At 43.5% G+C, this 21,017-nt stretch overlaps 8 non-coding genes across 8 annotated transcripts; all 8 read right to left on the minus strand.

The window, feature by feature from the left end:
* Positions 1 to 249: 249 nt before the first annotated feature.
* LOC116750097 lies at positions 250 to 330 on the minus strand. Its single transcript, XR_004348828.1, has one exon. It is a non-coding gene; the product is annotated as a small nucleolar RNA SNORD115 (small nucleolar RNA).
* Positions 331 to 2,335: 2,005 nt separating this feature from the next.
* Positions 2,336 to 2,416, minus strand: LOC116750098. Its single transcript, XR_004348829.1, has one exon. It is a non-coding gene; the product is annotated as a small nucleolar RNA SNORD115 (small nucleolar RNA).
* A 2,042-nt stretch (positions 2,417 to 4,458) lies between these two features.
* Positions 4,459 to 4,539, minus strand: LOC116750096. The gene has a single exon (XR_004348827.1). It is a non-coding gene; the product is annotated as a small nucleolar RNA SNORD115 (small nucleolar RNA).
* Positions 4,540 to 6,581: 2,042 nt separating this feature from the next.
* On the minus strand, positions 6,582 to 6,661 carry LOC116750095. The gene has a single exon (XR_004348826.1). It is a non-coding gene; the product is annotated as a small nucleolar RNA SNORD115 (small nucleolar RNA).
* A 2,032-nt stretch (positions 6,662 to 8,693) lies between these two features.
* On the minus strand, positions 8,694 to 8,771 carry LOC116750100. The gene has a single exon (XR_004348831.1). It is a non-coding gene; the product is annotated as a small nucleolar RNA SNORD115 (small nucleolar RNA).
* Positions 8,772 to 9,760: 989 nt separating this feature from the next.
* LOC116750099 lies at positions 9,761 to 9,841 on the minus strand. Its single transcript, XR_004348830.1, has one exon. It is a non-coding gene; the product is annotated as a small nucleolar RNA SNORD115 (small nucleolar RNA).
* Positions 9,842 to 11,850: 2,009 nt separating this feature from the next.
* Positions 11,851 to 11,931, minus strand: LOC116750102. Its single transcript, XR_004348832.1, has one exon. It is a non-coding gene; the product is annotated as a small nucleolar RNA SNORD115 (small nucleolar RNA).
* A 5,230-nt stretch (positions 11,932 to 17,161) lies between these two features.
* On the minus strand, positions 17,162 to 17,240 carry LOC116750103. Its single transcript, XR_004348833.1, has one exon. It is a non-coding gene; the product is annotated as a small nucleolar RNA SNORD115 (small nucleolar RNA).
* Positions 17,241 to 21,017: the final 3,777 nt, after the last annotated feature.

Below are 21,017 nucleotides of genomic sequence, written 5' to 3' on the forward strand. Positions count from 1 at the left end.
AGAAGGTATAAGAGAAAAACACAAATCAAAAGAAAGAGATAAGGAAAAGCCACGCCTATGGCATCTGGGCTGGGCGGTGGAACTAGGGATCAGGAAAGAAAGCCAAAGACAAGACCACGTCTTGGCCATGTGGCAACCCCTAAACATGGTAGAGTCTCAAGAGCTTTCCTTCCTCCATACCCACAGCCCAGGGTTCTGTAAGGGACAGGGGTATCCCCAACCTCCTGCCCATGGATGGCCACCTCCATTGGGCCTCAGTGTAATCCTATTGAGCATGACATTTAGGTCATTCTCTCTCTTCAGGACCATATAAGTTCTCATCATAGACCCAACCGAGGCACTCCCCACACATTGGGGCACTGGCACCTGAGTAACCTTACCTCAGATGCTTTCTGGAAATGAGGGTGCTCAAAAGGAAGTGGGTATCTGTCTCTTCCAGGTGCTGGACCAAGGCTGACATTGATTGACCCACAGGAAGCAGGCCAAACAAGGAACTGAATTCCTCTGAGGAATTGTCTAGCTAGAGAGGAGTAGGACAGCAGTGAGAACTCCTACTCCATCACTTTAGGAATTGGGGGTCATGCATGATACACCTTCATGGATCAAATGATGCTACAAGACACACCAACAGTGATACATTCAGGAACACAAAGAGTGACAAAATGCACCTATACACATTACATAAACAAGTAGCTGAAATGCATATCTAAAACCTAAGTATCTACCTACATACCTACCAAAGCAAACACCTACCTCTCTACTCCTTACCTCCCTAAATCCTTTTATCCCTCCCTCCCACCCTCCATACATTATTACAAACATGAAGGAACCAGTGGACGAGTGGATCAGTGCATAAATGTATATATGAATAATATGTCAAGATATGTAGAAATGACGAATCCCTAAGAAACTTCCAAGAGAAGGCAGAGCATCATTGGCTCTCCTTCTAAAGCGAGAGACTCTCAGCCAGCAAAGTTCTAAGGATGAGTCTTGGGGAACAGAGGTGTTCCTCTGGGCTTGATCCTGGTCTGTGCAAGCATGGCTGATGGCATATTGGGCTTGGCCACTTGCCCACCAACACTCAAAAAATGAGGACATGAGTCCCAAAATTGGATGATCAAGGAAGCAGATATATGGAGATGGGCAAATGGGCTCAGCACCAGTGAAACTGGCAAAGCCCTGAATGGGAATGTTTAGGCCAGGACAAGAACCATTGACTATTGGTGCAGCGTCTCCATCTATGGCATGCCCAAGGCCTACAAACAACAGCACTGCAATTACTCCGTCCTAACCCCATAACATGGGGCCATGCCTCTACTTCAAGCATACAGGGGCTCATGATGGAGATGATACCAGGGCTCCTAAGGGTTCTCAACAGCTTTACTAGAAATGGACAGTCAGGAGTTTCTACTTTGGAGGGTGCTCTCTTCAAAGGCATTGACTCCCACAGAGGAAGAGCTCCCCAGGAGGATCACTGGACGGGAGTGGGAGGCAAAACCCATCAGAGGGCCCATCAGGAACAATTGGCCTCACTGAGACACCACCATCCCTAAAAGTGACCTGGCCAAGTCCCATTAAAGCTCAGGGACTGCCCTTCAGCTTCTCAAAAGCAAGCAGTGTCTACCTGCCAAGGGCAAGTGGATGGGTTCTTGAATGCCTCTCACCACCTCCTGGCCTGGGGCATGATTCTTCCCTACCGATGGTTCTTTGGAGAAGGCAAAGCACACATAGCAGTGACTGTCCCCTCAGTAGATCAGTGTGCTCTGCCTTGGGGTGGGCACAAACCAGTGTGGATGTTCCCCAGGGGCCCAGGGAAGGAAATGTTGTCTCCATGTGCAGTCTGACTATGTCATTAGATGTGGTGACATAGCAGAAATCAGCTGACTAGTTCCTTAGATGTGGTGCCATAGCAGAAATCCCCCATTTGCGAGGATTGAGGTTCCAGAAAGGACTACCCCGTCTTGACGCCTTTGATGTGGGCCTCCCCCATAACCCAAAGTCCATTGAGGCCTCTGTCAAAAATCAAAGACAGCCACTCACTCAAATCATTCTGGCTGTGACGAGACCCTTGCCAGAACATCTGACTGAAAGACACAATTTGAAGAGAAAGAGCTAAAGAAAGGCACCACCTAGGGCCTCGGGGCAGGCAGTGGAATCAGGGATCAGGAAAGAAAGCTGAAGACAGGATCACGTCTTTGCCACGTGGAAGCCTCTAGACATGGTAGAGTCCCAAGGGCTCTCCTCCAGGGATAGGTGGCCTCTACACTCACACTCCAGGGTTCTGGAAGGGACAGGAGAATCCCTAAACTCTGGCCCCTGGATGGCCACCTCCTTTGGGCCTCAGTGTAATCCTATTGTGCATGATTGTTAGGTCATAATGTCTCTTCAGGACCATATGAGTTCTCACCATTGACCCAACCGAGGCACTCCCCACTCATCCGTGCCCTGGAACATGAGTAGGCTTACCTCACATGCTTTCTGGAAATGAGGATGCCCAAAAGGAACTGAGTTTCTGTTTCTTACAGGTGGTGGACAAAGGCTGACATCACTTGCTCCATGGACAGTGGACCAAACTCAGATCTTCCTTCCCATGGGGACTTTGGCTAGAGAGGAGCAGGACAGCTGTGTCAACTCCAAGTCCATACCATTGGCATTAGGGGGTCATGCGTGTACACGTACATGCATCAAATGATGCTATGAGACATACCAACAGATGTCTTGTACATCTAGGAACACTTCCACAAACACAAAGTGTGCCCAAATGTACTTGTATGCATTAACATAAACACCTACCTGAAACGCATACCTAACACTCATCTACCTACCTATCTGCCTACTTACCTACCAACCCACGTACCTACATTTCTAGCTCCCCACCTCTCTACCTCTTTGCCTTTCTCTCTCCCTCCCTCCATACAAACATAAAGGAACCAGTGACAAGTGGATCTGTGTATGAATAGTTACATAACTAATGTGACAGGGAAGGAAGAATTGATGAATCACTAAAGACTCCCAGGTGAAAGCAGAGCATCGCTGGCTCTCCTCCCATCAGAAGGCCTGAGGCAAGGGCTTCTTGGCCAGTAAAACTCTATAGATCTGTCTTGCGGAATGGAGATGTTACTCTGGGCTCGATCCTGGTCTGTGTAATCATGGGGTGGTCGATGGGATACTGGGCTTGACCACTTGCCCACCAACACACAGAAAATGGGGCCAGGAAGTCCCACAGAATGGATGCGGGAAGAATCAGATATGTGGAGATGGGCCCATGGGCTCAGCAGCAGTCCACCTGGCAAAGCTCTTCATGGAACATTCAGGCCAGGGACAAGAGCCATCGTCTGTTGGTTCAGCGTCCATTCTTGTGGCCCATGGAAGGCCCCCAAACAACAGCAATTCAAGTACTCCCTCCTCAGCCCATGCCATGGAGCCACCCCTCTTCTTTGGTAAACAGGCCCTCAAGATGGAGATGATCTCAGGGCTAAGAGGGTTCTCAACAGCCTTACTAGGAATGCACACTCAGAAGGGGTTTCTCCTCTTGAGGGTGCTCTCTTTGAAGGCAGGGGCTCCCGGGGAGGAAGAACTCCCCAGGAGACTCATTGACCACTAGTGGGTGAAGCAAAATCCATCAGGTCTCATCAGGAAGAACTGGCCTCACCAAGACCCCACCATACCTGAAAGTAACCTGGCCAACTCCCATTAAAGCTCAGGGGCTGCCCTTTAGCTTTCTCAATAGCCAGCAGCATCTACCTACCAAGCCCCAGTGGACGGGTTCTTGCCTGCCTCTCAACTTCTCCTGTCCTGGGGCACGATTCTTCCCTACTGATGGTTCCTTGGAGACAACAAAGCACACATCACAAGTGACTGTCCCTTCAGTATGTCAGTGTGCTCTGCCTTCTGGTGCACTCAGACCTGTGTGGATGTTCCCCAGGGGCCCAGGGAAGGCAACATTGCCTCCAGGTGCAACCTGACTAGAACTCAAGTCTAATGAAAGTCTTTTCAGTGCCCAAGAAACTGGTCCTTATATGTGGTGCCACAGCAGAAATCCGCTCCTTTGCAAGGACTGAGGCTCCTGAAAGGACTCCCCCTTCTTGACGACTTTGAGGTGGGCCTTCCCCATCATCCAACTTCCAATGGGCCTCTGTCAAAAATCAAAGAGAGCCACTCACCACGAATCATTCAGGCTGTGGTGAGACCCTTGCCAGAATGTCTGACTGAAAGACACAATTTGAAGGGGAAGAGCTAAGGAAGGTCCCGCCTATGGCCTCTGGGCAGGCAGAGGAACAAGGGATCAGGAAAGAAACCCAAAGACAGGATCACATCTTCACCATGTGGAAGCCCCTAGACAAGGTAGAGTCCCAAGGGATTTCCTCCAGGAATAGGGGGCCTCCAAACCCACACTCCAGGGCTGTGGAAGGGACAAGAGAATCCTCAACCTCCAGGCCCTGGATGGCCACCTCCTTTGGGCATCAGTGTAATCCTACTGAGCATGATTTTTAGGTCATCATCTCTCTTCAGGACCATATGAGTTCTCATAACTGACCCAACCGAGGCACTCCTTATGCATCTGTTCCTTGGCACGTGAGTAGGCTTACCTCAGATGCTCTCTGGAAATGTGACTGCCCAAAGGACATGACTTTCTCTCTCTTCCAGGAGCTGGACAAAGGCTGACATCGCCTGTCCCATAGGCACCAGGCCAAAGTCAGATCATCCTACCCTTGGGGACATTGTCTGGCTAGAGAGGAGTAGGACAGCTGTGTCAACTCCTAGTCTATACCGTTAAGCATCAGGGAGTCATGCATGAACCCCTATATACATCAAATGATGCTACAAGACATACCAGCATATGTCTTGTACATCCAGAAAGACTTCCACGAACACAAAATCTGACCAAATGTACCTGTATGCATTAACATAAACACCTACCTGAAACGCACAGCTAATACCTATCTACTTACCTACCTCCCGACCCAACTACCTACCTTTCTAGCTCCCTACCTCCCTATCTCCTTACTTTTCTGTCTTCCTCCCTCCTCCCAGACTTACAAACATAAATGAGCCATTGGCCAATGGATCTGTGCATGAATAAATACAGAACTAATGTATTACGGAAGGAAGAATTGATGAATTGCTAAAGACTCCCAGGTGAAGACAGAGCATCATTGGCTCTCCTCCCCTCAGAAGGCCTGGGGCAAGGGCTTCTTGGCCCGCCAAACTCTATGGACATGTCTTATGGAATGAAAATGTTCCTCCAGGCTCGATCCTGGTTTGTGCAAGCACGGGGTGGCTGACAGCACATTGGGCTTGGCCACTTGCCCACCAACACTCAGAAACAAGGACATGAGTCCCCAAAATTGGATGATCAAGGGAGCAGATATATGGAGATGGGCAAATGGGTTCAGCACCGGTGAAACTGGCAAAGCCCTGAATGGGAATGTTCAGGCCAGGAAAAGAGCTACTGTCTATTGGTGCACAGCATCTCCATCCATTGCATGCCCAAGGCCTACAAACAACAGCAGTGCAATTAATCCATCCTAAGCCCATATCATGGGGCCATGACTCTACTTCAGGGAAACAGGGACTCACAATGGAGATGATACCAGGGCTCCTAAGGGTTCTCAACAGCTTTACTAGAAATGGACAGTCAGAAGGAGTTTCTACTCTGGAGGGTGCTCTCTTCGAAGGCAGTGGCCTCACAGAGGAAGAACTCCCTGGAGGATCATTGGATGAGAGTGGGAGGCAAAACACATCAGAGGGCCCATCAAGAACAACTGGCCTCACTGAGACACCACCACCCCTAAAAGTGACCTGGCCAAGTCCCATTAAAGCTCAGGGTCTGCCCTTCAGCTTCTCAATAGCAAACAGCATGTACCTACCAAGATCCGGTGGATGGGTTCTTGAATGACTCTCACTATCTCCTGGCCTGGAGCATGATTCTTCACTACCTATGGTTCTTTGGAGATGGCAAAGCACACATCACAAGTAACTATCTTCTCAGTAGATCAGTGTGCTCTGCCTTGAGGTGTGCAGGGACCTGTGTGGATGTTCCCCAGGGGCCCAGGGAAGGAAACGTTGCCTCCAGGTGCAACCTGACTAGAACTCGGGTTTAACGAAAGGCTTTTCAGTGCCTGAGAAACTAGTCCTTTGATGTGGTACCACAGCAGAAATCCCTCACTTTCCTAGGACTGAGGTTCCTGAAAAGAATACCCTCCTTCATGGCTTTGAGGGGGCCTCCCCCATAGTCCAACGTCCATTGTGGACTCTGCCAAAAATCAAAGAGAGCCACTCACCTCGAATTATGCAAGCCGTGGGGAGACCCTTGCCAGATTGTCTGAATGAAAGTCACAATTTGCAGGGAAAGAGCTAAGGAAAGGTCCCGCCTATGGCCTCCAGGCGGGCATTGGATACAGGGATTAAGAAAGCAAGGTGAAGACAGGACAACGTCTTTGCCACTTGGAAGCTCCTAGACACGGTAGAGTCTCAAGGGCATTCCTCGAGGGATAGGGGGTCTCCACACCCACACCCCTGGGCTCTGGAAGAGATAAGATATTCCCCTAAACTCTGGCCCCTGGATGGCCATCTCCTTTGGGCCTCAGCGTAATCCTATTGAGCATGATTTTTGGTCCTCATCTCTCTTCATGACCATATGAGTTCTCATCATTGACCCAGCTGAGGCATTCCCTACGTATCGGTGCCATGGCACCTGAGTAGGCTTACCTCAGATGCTCTCTGGAGATGTGGATGCCCAAAAGGATGTGACTTTCTGTCTCTTCCAGGTGCTGGAACAAGTCTGACATTGCTTGCTCCATAGGCAGCAGCTCAAACTCAGATCTTTCTTCCCCTGGGGATGTTATCTGGCTAGAGAGGAGTAGGACAGCTGTGTCACTTCCTAGTCCATACCATTAGGCATTGGGGGGGGTAATACATGTACCGCTATATGCATTGAATGATGCTATGAGACATACTAACACATGTCTTGTACATCCAGGAACATTTCCACGACCACAAAATGTGACCAAATGTACCTGTACGCATCTACCTGACACACATACCTAACAATTATCAACCTACCTACCTCTTGACCCACCTACCTACCTTTCTAGCTCCCTACCTTCCTATCCTTACTTTTCTCTCTCCTTCCTTCCATCCAGACTTAGAAACATAAAGGAACCACTGGACAGTTGGATCTGTGCATGAATAGGTATTAAACTAATGTTTCCGGGAAGGAAGAATAGATGAATCCCTGAAGACTCCCAGGTGAAGGCAGAGCATCATTGCCTCTCCTTTCATCAGAAGTCCTGGGGTGAGGGCTTCTTGGCCAGCAAAACTCTACAGACATGTCTTGCAGAATGGACATGTTCCTCCAGGCTCGATGGTGGTCTGCGCAAGCATGGGGCAGTCAATGGGACATTCGGCTTGGCCACTTGCCTGCCAAAACACAGAAAACGAGGCCATGAATTCCCATGGAATGGATACTTGAAGAAGCAATTATTTGGAGATGGGCCCATGGGCTGAGCACTAGTCAACCTGGCAAAGCCCTGCATGTGAACGTTCAGGCCGGGAATAAGAGCCATCATCTTTTGGTGCAGCAGCCCGTTTTATGGACCATCGAAGGCCCCCAAAGAACAGCAGTGCAACTACTCCCTCCTTGGCCCACATCATTGGGTCCCCCTCCACTTCGGGCAACAGGGCCTCACAATGGAGATGATCCCAGGGCTCAGAAGGGCTCTCAACGGCCTTACTAGGAGTGCCCCCTCAGAAGGGTTATTTCCTCTTGAGGGTGCTCTCTTTGAAGGCAGTGGCTCCTAGAGAGGAAGAGCTCCCCATGAGAATCACTGGACCCGATTGGGCAAAGGAAAATCCATCAGATGTCCCATCAGGTGTAATTGGCCTCACCAAGACACCACCATCTCTGAAAGTGACCTGGCCAAGCTCCATTTAAGCTCAGGGGCTGTCCTCCAGCTCTCTCAGTAGCCAGCAGCATGTACTTGCCAAAACCCTGTGGACAGTTTCTTACCTGCCTGTCAATTTCTCCTGTCCTGGGGCTCAGTTCTTCCTTACCAATGGTCCTTTTGAGACTGCAAAACAAACACCAAAAGTGACTGTCTCCTCAGTAGATCAGCATCCTCTGCCTTGAGGTACACACAGACCTGTGTGGATGTTCCACTGGGGCCCAGGAAAGGAAACATTGCCTCCATGTGCAGCCTGACTAGAACACAGGTCTAATGAAAGGCTTTGCAGTGCCTGAGAAGCTAGTCCTTAGATGTGGTGGGGCAGCAGTGTTCCCCCCTTTGCGAGGACTGAGGTTCCCGAAAGGACTCCTCCCTCTTGAAGGCTTTGAGATGGTCCACCCCCATTGTCCAACATCCACTGGGCCCACCGTCTCAAAAAGAAAGCCATTCACCTCGAATCATTCAGGCCGTGGTGAAGCCCTTGCCAGAACATCTAACTGAAAGACACAATAGGAAGAGAAAGAGTTAAGGAAAGGTCCCGCCTATGGCTTCCAGGTGGGCATCAGAACCAGCGATCAGGAAAGCATGGTGAAGACAGGACTATGTCTTTGCCACACGGAAGCCCTTAGACTCGGTAGAGTCTCAAGGGCTTTCCTAGAGGGATGGGGGCCTCCAAACCCACACCCCTGGTCTCTGGAAGAGAAAGGAGAATCCCCAACCTCCTGCCTCTGGATGGCTACCTCCATTGGGCCTCAGCATAATCCTATTGAACATGATTTTTAGGCCATCATTTCTCTTAACCATATGAGTTCACATCATTTACCCAACTGAGGCACTCCCCACGCATTCGTGCCCCCTTACTTGAGTAGGCTTTACCTCCGAAGCTTTCTGAAAATGAGGATGTCCCAAATGACGTGAGTTTCTGTCTCTTCCAGGTGCTGGACCAATGCAGACAACCCTTGCTCCATACGCAGCAGGCCTAACTCAGATCTTTCTTCCCCTGGGGATGTTATCTGGCTAGAGAGGAGTAGGACAGACAGCTGTGTCACCTCCTAGTCCAACCCTTAGGCATTGGGGGTCATGCGTGTACACCTTCATGCATCAAATGATGATACAAGACATACCAACACATGTCTTTTACATCCAAGAACACTTCCACGAACAAAAAATGTGACTAAATGTACCCATACACATTAACATAAACATCTAGCTGACACGCATACCTAACAACTATTTACCTATGTACGCCTGGATGTTCCCCAGGGGCTCAGGGAAGGAAACGTTGCCTCCATGTGCAACCTGACTAGAACTCAGTTTTAATGAAAGGCTTTTAAGTGGCTGAGAAGCTAGTCCTTAGATGTGGTGCCACAGCAGAAATCTTCCCTTTGCAAAGACTGAGGTTCCTGAAAGGATTTCCCCCCTCTTGACAGCTTTGAGATGGGCCTCCCCAACTGTCCGGGCCTCCCCAACTGTCCAATGTCCACTGGGGCCTCTGTCAAAAATCAAAGAGAGCCACTTTCCTCGAATCATTCAGACCATGGTGAGATACTTGCCAGAACGTCTGACTGAAAGACATAATTTGAAGAGAAAGGGCTAAGGAAAGGCCCCGACTACGGCCTTTGGTTGGGCTGTGGAACCAGGCATCAGGAAATAAAGCCAACGACAGGACCATGTCTTCGCCACATGGAAGACCCTTGACATGGTAGAGTCTCAAGGGCTTCCTTGAGGGATAGGGGCCTCCACACCCACACCTCAGGGCTCTGGAAGGGACAGGAGGATTCACAAACTCCTGCCCCTGGATGGCCACCTCCACTGGGCCTCAGCATAATCCTATTGAGCATGATAGTTAGGTCATAATGTCTCTTCAGGACCATATGAGTTCTCATCGTTGACCCGACCAAGGCAATCCCCACACCTCCGTGCCCTGGCACTTGAGTAGTCTTACCTCAGATGCTTTCTGGAAATGAGGATGCTCAAAAAGACGTGACTTTCTATCTCTTCCAGGTGTTGGACCAAGGCTGACATTGATTTCACCATAGGCAGCTGTCCAAACTCATATCTTCCTTCTCCTGGGGACGTTGTCTGCTTAGAGAGGAGTAGGACATTTGTGTCAACTCCTAGTCCATAGCGTTAGGCATTGGGTGTAGTTGCATGTACATCTTCATGCATCGGATGATACTACAAGACATACCAACAGGGATACATGCATAAACACAAAGAGTGACCAAATGTACCTATATGCATTGACATAAGTATCTATCTGAAATGCATACCTAACACCTACCTACCTACCTATCTACCAACCCACCTACGTACCTTTCTAGGTCCCTACCTCCCTAGCTCCTTATTTTTCTCCCTCTCTCCCTCTATATATACTAACAAACACAAATGAACCAGTGGACGTGTGGATCTGTGTATGAATGCGTACATAAATAATGTATCAAGGAATGAAGAAATGACGAATATCTAAAAGACTGCTGAGAGAAGGCAGAGCATCAGTTGCTCACCTCCCATCAGAAGGCCTGTTGCCATGGCTTCTTGGCCACCAAAACTCTCTGGACGTGTGCTGGGGAACAGAGACGTTCCTTTGGGGTCGATTCTGGTCCATGCAAGCATGGGGAGGTCAATGGGACATTCGGCTTGGCCACTTGCCTGCCAAAACACAGAAAACGAGGCCATGAATTCCCATGGAATGGATACTTGAAGAAGCAATTATTTGGAGATGGGCCCATGGGCTGAGCACTAGTCAACCTGGCAAAGCCCTGCATGTGAACGTTCAGGCCGGGAATAAGAGCCATCATCTTTTGGTGCAGCAGCCCGTTTTATGGACCATCGAAGGCCCCCAAAGAACAGCAGTGCAACTACTCCCTCCTTGGCCCACATCATTGGGTCCCCCTCCACTTCGGGCAACAGGGCCTCACAATGGAGATGATCCCAGGGCTCAGAAGGGCTCTCAACAACCTTACTAGGTAAGCACACTCAAAAGGGGTTTCTCCTCTTGAGGGTGCTGTCTTTGACGGCAGTGTCTCCCCTACTGGAAGAACTCCACAGGAGATGCAATGGCTGCTAGTTGTTGAAGCGAAATCCACCAGAGGGAGTATCAGGAACAATGCACCTCACCGAGACCCCACCATGCCTGAAAGTTACCTGCCCAAGTCCCATTAAACCCAGGGGCCGCCCTTCAGCTCTCTCAATAGCCAGCAGTGTCTACATGCCAAGACCTGGTGGATGGGTTCTTGCCTGCCTCTCACCATCTCCTGTCTTGGGGCATGATTCTTCTCTACCGATGGTTCTTTGGAGACTGCAAAATACACACCACAAATGATTGTCCCCTCAGTTGATCAGAGTACTCTGCTTTGAGGTGTGCTCCTCAGGGGCCCAGGGAAGGAAACATTTCTTCCATGTGCAATCTGATTAGAATTCAGGTCTAATGAAAGGTTTTTCATTTCCTAAGATCATAGCCCTTAGTTGTGGTGCCACAGCAGAAATCCCCCTTTGGGACGACTGAGGTTCCTGAAAGGACTCCTCTCTCTTGACTGCTTTTAGCTGGGCATCCCACATAATCCAATGTCCTTTGGGGCCTGTGTCAAGGACCAAAGAAAGCCACTCACCTCGAAACATTCAGGCTGTGGCGAGACCCTTGCCAGAAAGTCTGACTGAAAGACACAATTTGAAGAGAAAGGGCTAAGAAGGCCCCTCCTAAGGCCTCCGGGCGGGTTGTGGAACTAGGAATCAGGAAAGAAAGCCAAAGACAGGACTATGCCTTTTCCACATGGAAGCCACTAGACAAGGTAGAGTCTCACATGCTTTCCTAGAAGGATAGGGTGCATCCACACCCACATCCAAGGGCTCTGGAAGGGACAGGAAGATTGCATCCTCCTGCCCCTGGATGACCAATTCCCTTGTGCTTCAGCACAATCCTGTTGAGCATGATTTTTAGACCATCACCTCTCTTGACGATAATATAATTTTTCTTTTCTAATCCTTTCTGCTATTTTCATGTATCATTTTTCTTTCTTCAACATGCGTACTACAAAATATTTTAAAATTAATACATTATGCTGAATATTATTTCCATAATATTTTTTGATATTTAGAAGAAATATTTTTAGTGTTATTTTTTATTATATACAATATTTTTTGTTCTTTTTTACTTTCTCAATTTTCGGATTGATGTAATTGTATATGTTCACTTAAATGTCCTAAATATTTCTATTTTTTAATTATCATTATATATTTTTTGAATGTTATTATAGTTTTGTTTACCTTTCATTTTTTCCTGTAGAATTAGAATGGTTGTGAGTTAGTTTTCCTTTTTTCCACCTTTAGTGTTTAGGAAACATGAGGTCATTTCACTGATCAATTTTATTTTATTAAACACTGATCTATATTGTTATCTCTGTATTTTTCTCTTTGCATAAGAACTTCCCCAAGTTCTATTTCTGAAGCCACATGAGTCTTTGGATTACAAATAAAATAACAGTACAGTTGTCATTTTGATTTTTTAGTGATGCTTGAACATGAATTTTAGCCTTTTTGAACATGGTTAATCATTAATCATTAGAGAAATGCAAATCAAAACTACAATGAGATATCATCTCACACCAGTCAGAATGGCCATCATCAAAAAATCTAGAAACAATAAATGCTGGAGAGGGTGTGGAGAAAAGGGGACACTCTTGCACTGCTGGTGGGAATGTGAATTGGTTCAGCCACTGTGGAGAACAGTATGGAGGTTCCTTAAAAAACTACAAATAGAATTACCATATGACCCAGCAATCCCACTACTTGGCATATACCCTGAGAAAACCAAAATTCAAAAAGAGTCATGTACCAAAATGTTCATTGCAGCTCTATTTACAATAGCCAGGACATGGAAACAACCTAAGCGCCCATCATCGGATGAATGGATAAAGAAGATGTGGCACATATACACAATGGAATATTACTCAGCTTTAAAAAGAAATGAAATTGAGCTATTTGTAATGAGATGGATAGACCTAGAGTCTGTCATACAGAGTGAAGTAAGTCAGAAAGAAAAAGACAAATACCGTTATGCTAACACATATATATGGAATTTAAGGGAAAAAAATGTCATGAAGAACCTAGGGGTAAGATAGGAATAAAGACGCAGACCTACTGGAGAACGGACTTGAGGATATGGGGAGGGGGAAGGGTGAGTTTTGACAGGGCGAGAGAGAGTCATGGACATATACACACTAACAAACGTAGTAAGGTAGATAGCTGGGGGGAAGCAGCCGCAAGGCACAGGGATATTAGCTCGGTGCTTTGTGACAGCCTGGAAGTGTGGGATGGGGAGAGTGGGAGGGAGGGAGACGCAAGAGGGAAGACATATGGGAACATATGTATATGTATAGCTGATTCACTTTGTTATAAAGCAGAAACTAACACACCATTGTAAAGCAATTATACCCCAATAAAGATGTTAAAAAAAAAAAAAAGCCATTGTCATATTGTGTGTTTTCTTCAATATCTTACCCACTTTATAGGTACAGAAGAAATGAATTTCATAATCAATGTAAATATGCCTTCTTATATATTTAGTTAAAAAAATCACATCATCACCTGGCAACCACAGATCAGTAAATATCTCATCAAAAATATTGGATTTGCCCTTGATAATTCTTTAAAGTTAGTTGGTCACTCATTGAGAAAAAATACTTTTCATTCAGTGACACTAGCATAGTCAATTTTAAATGAGAATCTTATGGCATCATTTATAGCAGGGGTCCCCAACCCCCAGGCCACAGGCTGGTACCAGTCCTTGGCCTGTTAGGAACCAGGCCACACAGCAGGAGGTGAGTGGCCGGTGAGTGAGCTAAGCTTCATCTCTATTTACAGCCACTCCCCATTGCTCACACTACCACTTGAGCTCCTCCTTTCATATCAGTGGCAGCATTAGATTCTCATAGGCCTGTGAGCCCTACTGTGAACTGCACATGCCACGGATCTAGGTTGCATGCTCCTTATGAGAATCTGATGCCTGATGATCTGAGGTGGAGCTGAGGTGGTGATGCTAGAGCTGGGGAGTGGTTAAAAATACAGATTATCATTAGCAGAGAGGTTTGATTACACAGAGACCATAATAAATCAATTGCTTGCAGACTCATATCAAAACCCTATCTGTGAGTGGCAAGTGACAATTAAGCTGCATCTGGTGGCAGATTTATAGTGTCAAGTGAGTTGATGTACTTCAATTGTACAGCTGCATCTGGTGGCAGGCTTTAAGTCAGAATTCAACAATCATTTTAGTCTGTGCGTGGCCTTCCCACTATTTTATTTACTACTTCCATCCACAACTCTTTCCCATACTGTGCACTTTTCTCAGTCACAGTTTTGGTAAGCCCACAAGCTAACCCTAGCCAAAATGAATAAAAAACAAACTTTGCTGGAGAGCTTCTTTGAAAATTGGGAAAGACCCAATCATGAGACAGCAGAAGACTCCAATACTGCCAAATAAAAAAAGCTGTATTTAAAAGAAAATACCAAGAGTCCTACTTAAATTATGGGTTCATTGCAACAGGTGATTCACATTCTCCAAGCCCACTTTGTATTATATGTGGCAACTGACTATCCAACAAAGCCTTGAAACCTTCAAAAACTGCTTCACCACATGGAGACTAATCACCCTGAATTAAAAGACAAGACTTTGGAGTTTTTCAAAAGAACAAAACATGGACACGAAGAACAGAAGTAATTATTGAAGGCCACAACTTCATCAAATGTGTCTGCACTGAGAACATCATTCTTAGTGGCTAACGGCATTGCTAAAGCTAAGAAGCCCTTTACTATTGGTGAAGAGTTGACCTTGTCTTCTTCTAAGGACGTTGGTTGTGAACATTTAGGAGAGGCTGCAGTTCAAAAGGTGGCACATGTTCCTTTTTCAGCTAGCATCATAAATAGACAAATTGATGAAATAGCAGAGGATATTGAGGAACAATTGTTAGAGAGGATCAGTGAGTCACCGTGGTATGCAATCCAGGTTGAGGAGTCTACCAATGTTGACCACAAGGCAACAATGCTTGTTTGGGTGCAATATATTTTCCAGGAGGATGTGCATGAGGATGTTATGTGCACTTTTGTTGCCAACCAACACCACAGCTGCAGAACTATCCAAGTCTTTGAATGATTACATATCAGGAAAACTGAACTGGTCATTTTGTGTTGGTATATGCATGGATGGAGCGGCTGCCATGACTGGACGGCTTTGTGGTTTCACTGCTCGGGTCAAAGAGGTCACTTCTGAATGTGAGTCTACACACTGTGTCATCCATAGAGAAATGCTGGCTGGCTGGAAAATGTCACCTGAACTTATTAGCGTTTTACAGGATGTGATTACAATTATCAACCATATTAAACTACATGCCCTTAACTCACGTCTGTTCGTGCAGCTCTGGGAGGAGATGGATGCAGAGCACATATGTTTTCTCCTATACACAGAAGTGACATGGCTTTCTAAAGGTAGATCATTGGCCTGAGTTTTTGAGCTATGAGAGCCGCTCCAGGGATTTCTTTTAAAAAACTGTCACCACTGGCAGCACACTTCAGTGACACAGAATGGGTCACAAAACTTGCTTACTTGTGTGACATATTCAATCTGCTCAACGAACTCAATCTGTCACTTCAGGGGAGAATGACAACTGTGCTCAAGTCAGCAGATAAAGTGGCTGCATTCAAAGCCAAACTGGAGTTATGGGGGCAACAAATGAACATGGCTTTTTGACATGTTTCAAACATTAGCAGAGATTTTGAAAGACACTTAGCCAGGGACTTCTTCCTCCCAGCTGGTGCATGATCACCTATCTCAGCTTTCAAAAGAGTTTGAGCATTACTTCCGAACCACAAAAGACCCCTAAACTGGGAAGGAATGGATCCGTGACTCATTTGTGAATAAACCAGGTGAATTGACTGTCCGTGCTAGAAGAGGATCAACTGCTTGAGATCGCAAATTACGGTGGCCTTAAAAGTACGTTTGAGACAACTTCAAATCTCCATATGTTCTGGATTAAAGTCAAGATGTAATATCCTGACATTGCCACAAAAGCACTGCAAAGCCTGCTTCCATTTCCAACATCCTGTCTTTGTGCAGCAGGGTTTTCTGCAGTGACAGCAACCAAAACGAGATTATGGAGTAGACTGGACATAAACAACACACTTCGGGTGTCACTGTCTCCCATCACCCACAGTTGGGACAATCTAGTTGCAGGAAAACAAGCTCAGGGTTCCCACTGATTCTGCTTTATGGTGAGTTGTATAACTATTTCATTATACATTACAATGTAATAATAATAGAAATAAAGTGCACAATAAATGTAATGAGCTTGAATTATCCCCAAACCATCCCACCCCTCCCCCACGGTCTGTGGAAAAATTGTCTTCCACGAAACTGGTCCCTAGCGTCAAGAAGTTTGGGGACTGCTGATTTATAGAAAATTGTTTATTATATTATATACACTTGGTCCATATTAAGATCTGTAATTTTGTGTGTTTCTTAGTGTAAGTACTAAATTTTAAGCTTAAAATTTTAGTTCTTTAACAGTCCAACTACTGTATCTCAAATCTCTTTAATGGCATTTTCCTTCAGCTATGGGAGATTCTTTAGTACTTCAAAGTAGCACAAAGTTACTTTTAGAATCCTGTAAAATTATAAAAATATTGTTCTCATCTTGTTTGTTGAAGTAGATTAAACATTGTACTGGGGACCAGTGAATCAAAATTTCTCAACTTCAATATTACTAATTTCATGTTCAAATGAAACATAAATTTACATCAAGTAAGTCAGTCACTGTTTCAAAAGGAAATTCCATATTCCTATTCAGTTTACCTTCTGCTTAAATCTATTATGCTTAGGAGTGCATCTTCTTCAGTCAATTTTCTATTTGGAATATAACTATGACTAAAGGAATCTAGACACCGATCATCAATGCAGTGTTGCATTCCTTCGTTGAATGTCTTACTCAAAGACACATTGAGAAAAAAACAGTGGACTAATCCCTGAATGTACCTTACTATTAAAAATTATAAATCTCTGAAACAAAGTTTATAGGATGAGTATTTCTTTTTACTTTTTAGTAGATAGACAGGATTGGTTTACATAAGTTTCTTTTAAGGTTTCATTGTCTCAAGCACCAAACAAAATGTCTATAAAGGAAATAATGATTCCATATATATTTCCTTTTATTGTCACCTAGGTTTACCTTCATTTTAATTCTATTGATCATGATTTCCAGGTCATCATCTCACTTCAAGACTGTAAGTTCTCATCATTGACTGAAGCCCTGGCTTTCCATACACATATACACACTTGGACCTGAATATATGTACCAGCCAATTATGGCACCAATTTGGACTGGCATATTGACATATTCAGTGGTAGGTACCTGACTCACATTAATTCTCTAAGGCTGCAGGTCAAACCATGCTCTTCCTCTGTACTCATTATTTAAGTGTACAGGAGTAGGACAAGTATCAAAATATAGAACAAAGTCTTTCATGGAACATGGCTCTTGAAAGTTTTTCCTTAATGGAGCAATATGATAAATACTCAGAAAATGACCTAGTATAGAGGTTGTAGACTATTGACAACCCTACACAAGAATGACACAGAACACAAGTTTCTTTGGAGAACCACTCAGAACGTGTCAGGAAAACACAAGAGCATCCCAATTATCATCCTTTATCTATATATCAAAAGATGCCATACTGGTAACATTTGGCATTGTCTATTGCATATGAACTCTCCTAAAATGACACACCTGAAGCCTCTTGAAACTTGGAGTTTACAAATCAAGTATCAGGTTACCGGAAATAGTATTCATTTCCAGGCAGCCTCCATCATTCATAGCACATACATCATTATACTGAAAATAATGCATTAACATGATATTCAGGCACTGAAATTTATATATGGGTTTCCTCATTAATATAATCAACTTTAGGGTTAATAGAAACAGAAAATTACTGAATTTCACATTTTAATCTATGTTGGCAGAATTGTCATTTATTAAAAGTTATTCAATGGTCCTAAAGCAGCAAGACACTATTAGGATCCCATTCAATATTATATAAATATTGGTCTAGTCATTATAGAGACCTAGATGAGTATTGAACATTGATCTATATGCCAGTTAACAAAATTTTTCTTAACTGTTAATCATGTAAAATTCAAATAATAAGCAAATATTTTGTCATAAGATTACATCAAGTAGATCAGTCAATCAATAAGAACACCCCATATCAATATTCAGGCTGACTAAATGAATAAGTCTAAGTGCTTTAGGGTGAAACTTCTCTAGTCCAGTGATCTATTTGGAATGACTTTATGAGTAAGGCTGTCATTTGTCACTTAATGAGAAGGTGTAACTCTTAGCAGTATATCTTACTGTAATATGTAAAGAGAGAAAAAGAGCGAAGGATAGAACCCAAAGGTGCAACACTATTAGGAATTATAAATCATTAAACAAAGCTTAATAGATGAACAATTTTTCTTTACTTATAAGCACATAGATTGATTTAGACACATACGTTTTTCTTAAGGCTCCATTGTCTCAATTCAAATATATCTCCTTGAAGGACTGGCACCCATCTAACATATTAGTTTCACATATGTATAGGAGAAAACATGTTTTTTAGTGAAGTTAGTTTTAGTAGTTTTGTTTTCAGAAGTTTCAGTCTGCGATTGCCAAGTTTCAGCTCTATGATTAATCTTTTTACATTATTTAATCTCTCCATATATAGTAACACGCCCAAATCTAACTGTTGTTCTAAGTATGTGCAATCTTATATTTCAGTACTAGTAAGTGTATATTGCAATTGTTGAATAACTAATTGTTCAGTTATATGAGTGAAGGCTTGTGAAAAATATTTAGGTACTTTTTTTTTGCAGCAGGGTTTCATTCCCAGGTGTCCAATTCCAAATTATTTCTCAATTCCATTTTCACTTTTCTCTATAGTTGTATTCTGTATTAGGTTTTGATTCCACCCTGTTTGCATCTGAATTACATCTTTCTGCAATTGTCCCAAGGCACTAAGTATGTTTGTCCATATTTCTATATCAATAGAGTTTGCAGTTGTTATCCCAGCTTCTACTTACCTATAAATATGGTATTTAGTAAATCTCTTTTAGTTTGATCATGACACATTTTATTATTCATGTAAAAACTTTTCATAGTCATAAAGCCTATTGCATACAAGTAGAATTGAGTTGAATTGACTCAAATTAGAAGTAGTAATATTAAAAGCAATAGTCCATTTAATGACCCTAAAAACCTTAAGTATGGAGACTGGACATTGCTAAGTTCTAAATGAGGTAGGCTTATTTTTAATGGGACACTATATTTTGGGACTTTTAAAGGAAATATGCTATATAATTTGGGCTGGGATATGTCTTCCTCATTGTACATTCATTCCAGTTTTGTCAAACTGGACTCCAATGGCTATATAATGTAGAGAGCAGCTGGAGTTTTGTGTTATTGTTCAAGGACTTTCAATTTGAATATACTTGTATTTAGTTCGACTGGTTAAAAATTTCTTCCCATTAGTATATTCAATAACACAAAGGGTGATATTTAAGATTGTTTTATTTGGGTAAATAGGTCAACAGATAGTCTGTGGGTTTCATTCTTCTAAATTTAAACTATTCAATTGAAGGATATGAAGTATTATGGCAAAATATGTATTTCTTGAGTCCTCACTCCATATTCAGAACATTTGTAATCAATTCAAAATTCCCTGAGGTTAATATACTCACTTTTAAAGGAAGAAGGTCTAATACTGTAAGCTTCATGTTCAACTGATATAAAATAGAATAAGTATCAAAATTATAATGGTCAAGGTAATTAAGAAGTAACACAACAATCTATGTCTCCTACTGTCTGTCCACTAGACAAACTTTTTCTTCAGCCTGCATATTATTTTAAATTACTATCTAGAGAATTTAACCTTAAGGTTCTTAATGGAAATTGTGGCCCACTCAGTCATAGGTGTTGGTCTCACAAGAGAAGCATGCATCTACTTGGATTTCTTCTTCACCTTGATGTGAATTATCAACAAACCTGGTAGGATTCTATCTGGTGTGATGACCATCAGTCTGATATTGGAACAATTTGATATATACCAGGTCTCCTGTTCAATATTGATGGCATACCTCCTCAGGGAAATTTTTCCAGCGTCTGGCAAAATAAGTCCAGGGAAGCCTGCAAACTCTTTAAGTATTATATTTGATCATGACTATTTTTTATTGCATCAGATAATGGGTTAGGCTTAAATCCTAAATTCAAATATCTTCTAATTGAATTGAAATTTGCTTATTAGAAGGAGTTAACCTAATTTTAATGAAACCAATGGTAAGGCTTTGAGCCACTGCAAGTGAGTGGTTTGATGTAATTTAGACAAATAAATTTTAGGATATGGTTCATTAATTCCACTTGTCCAGGAACTGGAAATGATAAAAAGTAGGCAAAATTTGAGTACTTGTAGGATGTTACAAAGCTCCTAAATTACAAAATATATAATTACTTTCTCTATTGGATTCTAGATATTTAGGAATTCAAAAAGTTGAGATGATATAATTTAGAAAGGTGTTTTTCACTGCTGGAGCATCAGTTTTAGCCTATGGAAACATGTCTGGCCATCTAAACATCATACTCAACATTACTAAAAATATTTGATACCTTCTAAAGGTCTAATCTTGATCAAGTCCATTTGCCACCATATTCCAGGTAACATTGGCTTTAGATGGCTTCCTTGACTTATCTTAGGTGTTACCTGTAAATAACTTTTTTCAAACAACACATCTTTGTATTATTTACTGAATTATAAGTGCTGCAATATTCCAAAATATTCAGTATATTCCTTCTCTTTGAAGGAGTCTGTCAGTGGCATGGAAAAGTCACCCAAGCATTCAATGGAAATATTGTAAAGAAAAATTTCCATCATGTAATTCCCATTTTCCTATGGTGTTATTCTTATTTACCCTTGATTTATAACTTTCTAATTATTATAGAGTTAGATATTTCTGAAATTATGAATAAGAGTTTCTGGGTAGAAATA

The sequence above is a fragment of the Phocoena sinus genome, chromosome 2, assembly GCF_008692025.1.
Source record: "Phocoena sinus isolate mPhoSin1 chromosome 2, mPhoSin1.pri, whole genome shotgun sequence".
Taxonomy (NCBI): Eukaryota; Metazoa; Chordata; class Mammalia; order Artiodactyla; family Phocoenidae; genus Phocoena; species Phocoena sinus.